Source organism: Eleutherodactylus coqui, chromosome 3 (genome assembly GCF_035609145.1).
Source record: "Eleutherodactylus coqui strain aEleCoq1 chromosome 3, aEleCoq1.hap1, whole genome shotgun sequence".
NCBI lineage: Eukaryota > Metazoa > Chordata > Amphibia > Anura > Eleutherodactylidae > Eleutherodactylus > Eleutherodactylus coqui.
This window is the reverse complement of record NC_089839.1, coordinates 295,689,635-295,700,063: the sequence shown is the minus strand read 5'-3', so window position 1 is coordinate 295,700,063 and position 10,429 is coordinate 295,689,635. Positions and strand designations below refer to the sequence as shown.

The following is a 10,429-nucleotide window of genomic DNA, read 5'->3' as shown; positions in this document are numbered from 1 at the left end:
TAAACGTTTGATATTAAATATTCTGCCAGACACTTCTCCGAGCGAACTGATCATAGACAGCGCCCATAGACAGCCTAGACCTCATTTCCTATCAGAGAATACCCCCCGTGATATCATAGCACGCATCCATTTCTATCATGCTGAGGATAACAAGGAAAATTAACAATCTGCCAAGTCCTTTCTCTCATATACAAATATTTACAGACTAATCGCAAGCTACAATTCAAGCTGGACAAAATGGCATTAGGTACAAATTGGTTTCCCTAGAAAATTGATAGATAAAGATGGAGGCTTACACATTATCTACACGGCATCCTCTGGAGAGGAGACCCTCAAATCTTGGAAGACTATTGATTAAAACTCCCAGAAACCTACAACGCAAAGACAAGAATGGACCCGCAAGAAAGCTGCCCTTTGATTATACGAACTTTGCATAGATGAGTTGAGTGATCGCTAATCTTGGAAAAACTCTCCACCCCTACACCTTCACAGGCTTACACCTGCGGTATTCGTAGTTTTCTTTTGTGGTTCGGGGGTCCTGCGTGTTTGCCGTAGTGGTGCCCTGGCCTCTGCTCAGGCTCTCATGTTGGTGAATGGGCAGGATTCCAGGGATTTATCACTTTTTGAAATGTTGATTTTTATTTTAGTCTTTTAGTTCCAGGTTATAGTTGTATGCTCTAACCATTTTCATTCCGGATGCTTCTAGTTGTCAGCTAATCATCATCATATTGTAATGTTGGTAAACGTACTTTCATTTAATGTGAACGGTCTAAATATCCCATTTAGGCTGCCGGTCCACAGCCAAGGTGGAATATCACTAGCAATATTCTGCCGCATGGGGGAGAACTAAAAGGTCTCTGCGATGAGCCTATTTAATGGGCTCACCGTGGAGAATCGCAGCATGGACGTCAGGCTGCGCTTTCCATAGTTGACCTATGGAAAGCGTTCACTGTATTACCCACGGCCAGATTATCGCCGCGGATAACGCAGTGACATATTGCCCGTAGCGGGAGGCTTTCAAATGTATTGAATGAAAAGTGACCTCGATGATTAGAACAAGGTCCTAGATTGAATGTCTCAGGTCATTGCGCCCTGTACTCCTATTAACCTCTAAACAACTTATTGTTTAGAATTACTGTTCTTTTGTGTTCTGAGTTCATCATGTATAATAATCTTTATCTGTATAGCGCCAACATATTCCGCAGCGCTTACATAGACAGGGGCGATGCAGAAAGACAACACAAACATTACAGAACCACGGTTACATAGTAATCAGTTGATGGAAACAATAGGGGTGAGGGTCCTGCTCCATAGAGCTTAGATACTACAAATAGTGGGGTGATACAGAAGGTAAAGGGGGTGGAGATGTGCACGGTATGACGAGGTGGAGAGTGAGCGATGTTATACACATAGACAATGGTCAGACATTTAGCCGTGTGACGGCAGAATCGGTATGACTGCAGGAGCGGTATATGGTGGCTAGCAGGGATTGCAGTCAGTAGGTCAGGGAGCATGTTATCAGGCGGCCTACAGAGGGGTTTGTTTGGGGAACGCAGTATGCCTCCCTGAAGAGGTGCGTTTTTAGAGCACGCCTGAAGTTCTGCGAGTCCTGGATTGCTCGGGTAGCCTTTGGTGCGTTCCAGAGGACCGATGCTGCTCTGGAGAAGTCTTGGAGGCGGGAATGAGAAGTTCGAATTAAAGGGGCGCTCAGTCTGGTTTCGTTAGCAGAGCGGAGAGCCCGGGCTGGTTGATGGATTGAGATGAGGGAGGCGATATAGGGGGGCGCTGCGCTGTGGAGGGCTTTGTGGATGAAGGTAGTGAGTTTAAATTGAATTCTGTATTTAACGGGCAGCCAGTGCAGTGACTGGCACAGGGCAGAGGCATCCGAGTAGCGGCTGGACAGGAAGATGAGCCTGGCTGCCGCATTCAGGATGGATTGGAGAGGGTAGAGTCTGGTGCAGGGGGGGCCGATCAGCAACGAGTTGCAATAATCGAGCCGGGAGTGGATGAGGGCAACAGTGAGCGCTTTTAACGTGTCCACAGTGAGAAAAGAGCGGATTCTTGCGATGTTCTTGAGGTGCAGCTGACATGTTCGGGCCAGAGATTGGATGTAGGGGGTAAAAGAGAGGTCAGAATCGAATATGACCCCAAGACAGCGGGCATGTTGTCTAGGAGTTATGGTGGTGCCACACACTGAGATGGAGATGTCAGGAGGAGGTCGGTTAGTGGAGGGTGGAAATACCAGTAAGTCAGTTTTAGAGAAGTTTAGGTAGAGAGAGGACATGGTGTTAGAGACAGCAGACAGACAGTCGGTGATGTTTTAGAGTAAAGGTGCAGAGATGTCACAGGAAGAGGTGTATAGCTGGGTGTCATCAGCATACAGGTGGTATTGGAGGCCAAATCTCCTGATGGTCTGTCCAATAGGGGCTGTGTAGATAGAGAAAAGAAGGGGACCGAGTACCGAACCCTGGGGGACCCCAACAGCAAGGGGAAGAGGAGGGGAGGTAGAGCCAGCAAGAGACACTGAAAGAGCGGTCAGATAGGTTTAGGGCTGAGAAGGGAGTGAAAAGTATCCAAGAGCCGTTTAAGGTTGTGCGATAATTAGAAGACTAGAGAGGTGAAATAGACTTGTTTGGCGTGGTGGAGGGCGATGTATGATTCTTTTATGCTTGCGTGCGTTTGCCTGGCATTTTAGATGTTAAAGTCCTTATCTTGCATATTCATATTGTGTTGATGTGTTATCCATTGGTAATACACGATGTATAGTAAATTTGAATTATTGTAATCAAAGCATGTGCCTCTATAAAGGTTGCTGCCTGTCAATTAATAAACCGACAACTTTGGATCACATCCGTGTGTGTGGTTTGACAAGTTATTACCGGGCCTGTATTTACTTCTAAACAATTTGGACCCCAGATGAATACTGTATTGAAAAAGCTTTATTTGCACTAACATTGTCTTGCTGTTACAAGATTATAAGAATAAAACCAGTGAGTGAATAAAAAAAAATAATTCAAAAATATCAGTACAGGAAACCGGGAACATCCCGAGGTTACATAAGAAAGCATTGTGTGTTTTATACCTTCCTCAGTATATTTGTACATGTACTTTTTGATTTTCTCTAAAAGCAATAGTGTTTTGGCTTCCCTCTATGCTCAGGCTGGTAGCTTAAGAAGAGTGTTGAATTCATAAGACAATTTGCAGAAGGTTACTGAAAGATTGTTTAAGGCCTCCTGACCACGGGCACGCACGGTGGAGTCCCTCAGCGGTTTCCACCCGTGCCAGCAGCCATGAGTCAAAAAATTATATTTACTCACCTGTCCGGACGCTGTGGGGCACTCCTCCGTCGCAGCCAGATCTTCTTTCTTCTACCTGGCGGATGTGCCGCGCGCATGCGCAGTGCTCACTTTTTTAAAAACTGCGAATTCGCGGCACAGCAATAGTGACAGGTGACGTGGGGAAGGCTTCTACTGACTTCAATGGAAGTTGTCCCTTCCATTGAAAAGGAACATGCTGCGATTTGTTCCCGTAAATGCGATCCACATAGGAAGAAATCCACATCCGTATGTTTTTAATTCCCCTGAGGATACTAATGCATCCCTTTGGGCAGCTACAGGTGCGGATTTGCCAAGCAGGAGACACAGAGTTTTTAAGATTGAAATCCGCCCATGGACATTGGGCCTAAAACAGAGGCGCGTATTAAGGAAATGGAAGAAAAAATAGTTGCTATGCAGGATACAATTAGTAAATGTGAACAGTCTATCCGTACTTTACAATATAAAGCAGATGATCTAGTAAGCAGACTAAGGAGAAATAATTTGTGACTGGTGGGCTCAAAATAAAAGGAGGAAGGATTGGATTAGAGGCAATTTTTTGAGGGATGGCTGGAATCAACTATGAGGCAAGATACATTGTCAGCTTTCTTTGTTGTGGAAAGGGATCAGAGTTCCTGCTCACCCCCTCCACCCGGTGTCCCGCCGAGAACGGTTTTGGTAAAACTCCTGCACTATGAAGACCGAGGCAGTATTTTAAAGAGAACCAGAGAAATAAAATAGATAACTAAGGACGGTCATCGTATCGCTGTATTTCCAGATTATGGAGAACGCTACGGGGTTTACAACTCCCTTATGCTATTTTTTGTATTCGGCACGGCTAGGAGTTTTGGTGGAAGGGGAGACCTTTTTTTGTTGATTCTAGGGGTGATGCCTACTGGATTGATAGACATGAACAATATTTATGTAATAGTAATAAGTAGTGATATTAGTGGAATATTGGTTGATTATTTGACTGCATGAAGGGCGATCATTGTCAAATAGGTGGGAGGTTCCTGGGTACAGCTCATTGTTAGTGATGTTAAAGATGTGATAGTATTTTTTTTTTCACCATTATCGCTACACCAAGGTGATAACAGAACTAGGAAATACGGGTTTATATGTTTTGGTTGGATGTGGTGGGGTGCTTCATTTAGTCTTCTCCTCTACCATGTAATGCATATATAATAAATTATATGTGTAAAACGTAAGTAATGAATACCATTTACCATGATTTAAGAGGTTAATATGAATACGTTTGTGGAATATGGGGCACAAAGGTAAAAGTTATGCTGTTTGTTTAACAATTTCAACCAGTTATTGTTTATCAGAAACACACTTGAGAAGAGACATTGTACATTTGCTTCACCACTCTGTATAGATACCTGGAAGCTTATGCTACAAATATTTGTATTTTAAACCTGAAATAAATACACACAAAGTCTGAACTTGGATTAAAAAAGGCAACAGCATTTATTTAAAGGGGGTTAAAATAACATATTAAATATAATCCAAAATATATAACCAAATATATACAAACATGTAGACTCAGTCCGTCCTCAAGTCTATTTACCAAATATAATATAACCTGTAGACTTAGTCCTGCATACTCCAGTCTACACCAGTCTACCTTTATGTCCACCCGCAGGAGGCCGGCGACATCCCATCCTATGGCATCGCCCCCCCCCCCTCCCCCCAAAAGCCGCAGCCAACTCAACCATATTCTGCAAATTCATGTTAAAAATGTCAAGTGCAATATCTGACAAATGTATATCGTCTGATAGTAGACCTCTTTCTAACGCTCTATTTAATCGCCTTCTAATCTTTTCCAAAAACGTTTCCAGGAACGACCAAACCCTCCATGGCATTACTTCAGATAGCACTATTCTTGTCTCAGGAAACATGGATTTAGTTCCCCGCAGTTCCCTTCTAATCTCCCATATCAGATCATATGTCTTGAGCTTCCCAATATCGTTCCCTCCCAAATGAATAATCAAAATGCTCGGCATTGGCAACACTGACTTCTTCTCAAGCAGTAACGATGTCAGGGAGGACCAAGACCTACCCCTGATTCCACACCAAAAGATTTCAAAACAAGATGTATCCAAACCCAAGTTCCCTGAGTAGCAGCGGCTTACCGCCCTTTGTTGGGCCCAGAAAATGAAAGAATGTTCTACAATCCAAACTTTGAGAATCTGAAAAACAAAGAAAAGTTACAAGGCAACCTTATTTGGCCGTACATACAATTGAAACTGATTTGATTCCCATCTACCTATTTTCTAGCAGCCTCAGTGGCTGCACCAATTCTGAAAGAGCGTGATGTCACTTTGACACCCTTGCAACCGGTCTTATCTAAGCATTTCTTTAGTACTCCTATAAATAAAAACCGTGACAATGAGGATCCGTCCGCATGGCACAAAATCGATCCCATCTGCGGCAGACAGATCCTCAAATACCCATGCAGAGCTCTGCCCAGACATAAGTTGGCAGAGGGATTCTGAAATAGCTGAATCCATATTCCTTGGCCCAACCTGTCCGTCTTGTACACCTCCCGCCCTTTCAAAATGTTTTCTCTTAGCAATGTCAGGATATTTTTAACAGAACTCAAATTACCTACCCATGCATAACCTAATCCTTTAAACTCAGGAGCGAAAAACCTGTTCCGAAAGCCTACCTCAACGGAGCTGGCTTTCTGCCGGTCGGGGTACCTGCATAACCACGGCAGCATGTTTGCCAGCCTCACCGGCAGCGAGGCCCTTGTTGGTAACATCTCAAGGTAACTGCAGCTGGGCTGGCAGCTGTCTCCTTGAAACATCTGACATCTGGATGTGATCCGCCACAAGAGGAGCAGTCGTGGCGATATTTGCATTTTTGTAGCCACTTGCATTGGCTATTAACAGCCAATTACTACCAGCTTGCGCCCGGTTGAAGATGGGAGGTCTTGCAACATAAGATTAAGCCATAAACCTACGTCCTTGACCCTATTTTGAATTAGGGTAGATAGCCAGCTTTTGGTGAAACATCGTGTCATATGTGAACCATGATGTACCCCCAAAATTTCTATATACCTCTAAGAAAATATCCACATGTTGAAACAGCCCCGCTGCACTCAGCTGGGATCGCTCCAGCAGAACTGCGGCCTCAATGCAAAACGCCTGAAGCCATCTATTGAAATGCTTTGGTCTCTTACTCTTATCCTCATCTCTGGTACTGATGCCCTAGTCCACCATCAGGGCTACGGGCTCTGCTCTTCATTTGTTATTTTATGCACTATCCTTAGAGATCTGCATGCAGGCGATTGCACTGTTTATACTTAAGGAGGAATGGAATTACTTACCTTAAAAGGAATTGGACTATTGATCTAAAAGGAAACAGAGAAATCTGCCAAGGATATCCCGATTAGGGGCAAATGATTTCTTTGGCTGCGTTGTGCTAGAAGTCTTTAACAGACATTAACACTGGTAGTGACAGCTAGCACTACTAGAATTTGCTAGTTGACCATGGTTGATCCATCAGCATTAAAAGCCTAGAAGCTTAAATATAAGTCTGATCAGTAGTCCAACATACAAGTAAGGATAATTTTGATCTAGTCCTATCCGTTACTGATTGCTGCAGCAACTGCACTCCGACCATTTACCTAGGAACTCAAATATTTAGGGTGATTATTGGGCAATAGGAGTGATTCTATATCAGCTGAAAACATCCCGCATTTACACTGCAGAATTGTGGGAAGTAGCATACTCGGACACCCCATACACAGAATCGGTGTCCAATAGGATAGAGGCAATAGTTTCTCTTCCTTTACTCACTGTCAGTTTATAATATCATGATAAACCACCAAATCATTGGGGAAACGCGTCAAATAATGAACTGAATGATGAAATCTAGTATAACTGCTAAAAAGAATTGAATTTTCCTTCTCTGTACTTTGAACTACCCTGAATGATGGACTGAATGATGAATTGAATGCCGAAACATAATTTAATAATCAACAATAGTTGAATTTCTTTCTATACTTTTACCTCTTTACTAGAGATGAGCGAACGTGTCCGTTACGGACACATCCGCACCCGGACACCGGCTTTAGCGAACACTGCAGTGTTCGCGCGTAAGTGTCCGGGTGCCGCCGGGGGGCGGGGAGATGCGCGGCGACGCGGGCGGCAGTAGCGGGGAACAGGGGGGAGCCCTCTCTCTCTCCCTCTCCCCCCCACTCCCCGCCGCACCCCCCCGCGCTGCCACGGCGGCCCCCGAACTTTTTCGCCCGAACACCGAGGTGTTCGCAAAGTTCGGTGTTCGGGCGAAAAAGGGGCGGGGCCGAACGTGTTCGCTCATCTCTACTCTTTACCTAATTGTCCTATGAAATGTAAAGCCTTGTGAGGAAATTAAAATGTATAAGAAATTTTAGTAGGACATTGGGTTAATTCCTCGGGAGGAGCAATCCTCCTTTGGTATACAAATATCAACATCTAGAGCAGTGGTTCTCAACCTTTCTAATGCCGTGACCCCGAAATACAGTTCCTTATGTTACGGTGACCCCAAACCAAAAAATAATTTTGTTGGTTACTTCAAAACTGTAATTTTACTACAGCTGTGATTCGGAATGTAAATACCCTGATATGCATTATGTATTATCATCGCTACAAAATCAAAAATAATTTAATTTAGTGATCAATCACAAAAAAATTTAATTATATGTTAAAAAACATTTATTACTAATTCCAATAAACAATATTTCGCCTTAGCATAGCATGGGTTTAAATATAACAGTAATATAACAGTAAACAGCAGTGCAATATTTTGCAACAGTATGCTGCTAAATTCAGTGAGATGGCTGTGGTTGCTTCTTGTTTACCAATTCCGAAATTCTTGGGGCAGTCTTTGCAAGGGCACAGCGAAAATCATTTTCCATAACAAGTCTACTTCGGTATTTAGACTTGATTACCATCAAACGGGAAAACCCTATTTCGCAAAGATATGTTGTTGGAAAAGGAAGAAGAAGGCGCAGCACAGTCTCAGACAGAATAGGATATAATTGTAAACACTTAATCCAGAATTTTGTCAGTGGCATCGTAGAGAAATCTGTTTTTGCTGCATCATTGTTAATTAGGTCGATGAACTCTTCCTGCACTGTCTCTGGAACATCTTCAACTTTCACTGTGAATGGACTTCTGGCAAGTGCAAATGGGGTGTCAGGTAGATTAGGAAAGTATGATGAAATTTCGTCTGCAAGCATGTGCAAATGTTCTTTCACAGAAGTTATCATCATCATTTTTTTGTCTGGCTCAATTTCATGTTCCTCAAAGAAGGCTGCTAGTGTAAGAAACATGTAAATTTTGTTTGCATCCAATTTATTTTTCCAAAGCTGAAGTTTCATTTGGAATGATCTAATTTTTTCGGACAAATCGAGGCACGTTGCATTTGGTCCTTGTAGTGATAAATTTAAGTCATTCAAGATGGCAAAGATGTCAACCAAGTCAGCTATTTTCTGCAGCTCAGTTTTATCGCTAAAAAGTGTTTCAAATTGTGGTCTTACTTTCTGACTGAAAAATGTTTTCAGTTCATGACGAAGCTCAAAGACACGTCTTAAAACTTTTCCTCTTGACAACCATCTGACTTCAGTGTGAAATAACAGTGCATTGTTTGGCGCATCTAGCTCGTTGCACAGTTGGCAAAACACTCGACTGTTTAAGGCGCTGGACTTAACAAAATTGACACGTTATACTTTTCATGACTTCTTGTAAATCTTGCGGCAGTGTTCTAGTCGCTAATATTTGGCGATGTATCATACAGTGTGTTCCAATTGCTTTTGGCGATTCATTTTGTACCAAACGTTGAAATCCTGAGCGACATCCTAGCATAGCAGGAGCACCATCTGTGCAAACACCGCAAACCTTGTTATACGCTTTTAGAAAAGAACCAACTGCGTCAAAAACATCACGTGCAGTTGTTGTTGTTGTTTCAAGCGGTTTGCAAAAAAGAAATTCATCTTTAAAATCGCTATCATTAATATACCTCACGTAAACCAATAACTGTGCACAGTTTGCCACATCTGTAGATTCATCAAGCTGGATACTGAATATTGGTAGTGGTGCAGATTTAATTTCGTGGATCACCTGATCAAGAATATCGGCAGACATGTCCTTTATTCTTCTGTGGACAGTGTCATTGGATAAGGAAATTGCATTCAACTTCTGAACATATTCATTTCCAATCATCACTCGAACTATGTCTTTTGCGGCTGGCAACAGTAAATCTTCAGCAATCGTGTGAGGTTTCATAGCTCTGGCGATTCTGAGTGCCACCAAATATGATGCTTCAACAGCTGCTACATTGTGTTTGTGGTACTGGCTACCAGTATCAAATCTAGATTTTTTAAGTCCATCAGCTTTGTTTCTAAAATAGTCGATATTCTTGCCAGCAAAGGTTGGATGCTTGCTATCAAAATGTCGTTTTAGTTTGTTCGGCTTCATAGATTCAGCTGAGAGAACTTCACAACAAATAACACATTGTGGTTTCTCAATTCCTGCTGTAATTATTGAGGTAAAACCATACTGCAAGAAATCCTCAGTGTATTTTCTTTTCCTAATATTCTTGTATGCACGATCCATTGTCATGAGGTCTGCTAAAAAAAAATAAAAGATGGTCGTGTCTAATGAGCTTGAAAAGAATCCTATTATTTACTATTTTCTGTGTTTTTTTTCAATTACACACATGTTAATATGACCAGGGGGCCATATTCACATGCTTAATCCACATCTCATTTACTTGAATGGGAGACCCGCCATTATCCTTTATAATCGTCAGCACCCTCCTCCATTATCCTTCATATCCCTCACTGCCCTTTCCATTATCCTTCATAATACTTAGCAGCTCTTTCCCCCCACTATAATTCATATTCCTCTGTGCCTCCTGCATCATCCTTCATAATACTTAACAGCTTGTTTATATGAAAGATAATAGAGGGGGAGTATTATTATCATTCATAATAGTTAGCAGTTCCCTCAGCCCTCCTGTCATCCACCAAGCACCTTTTTTCGTTCCCCCAAACCCCCCTTGTCAACCTATAGACCGCTTGATCTTTAATACCTTATTTCTGCAGTAGCGGAAGTTCTCGGCGG

General features: G+C 42.6%; 1 pseudogene; it reads right to left on the bottom strand.

Moving 5' to 3' along the window:
• Nucleotides 1-8,129: 8,129 nt before the first annotated feature.
• Nucleotides 8,130-9,928, bottom strand: LOC136620049 (SCAN domain-containing protein 3-like; annotated as a pseudogene).
• Nucleotides 9,929-10,429: the final 501 nt, after the last annotated feature.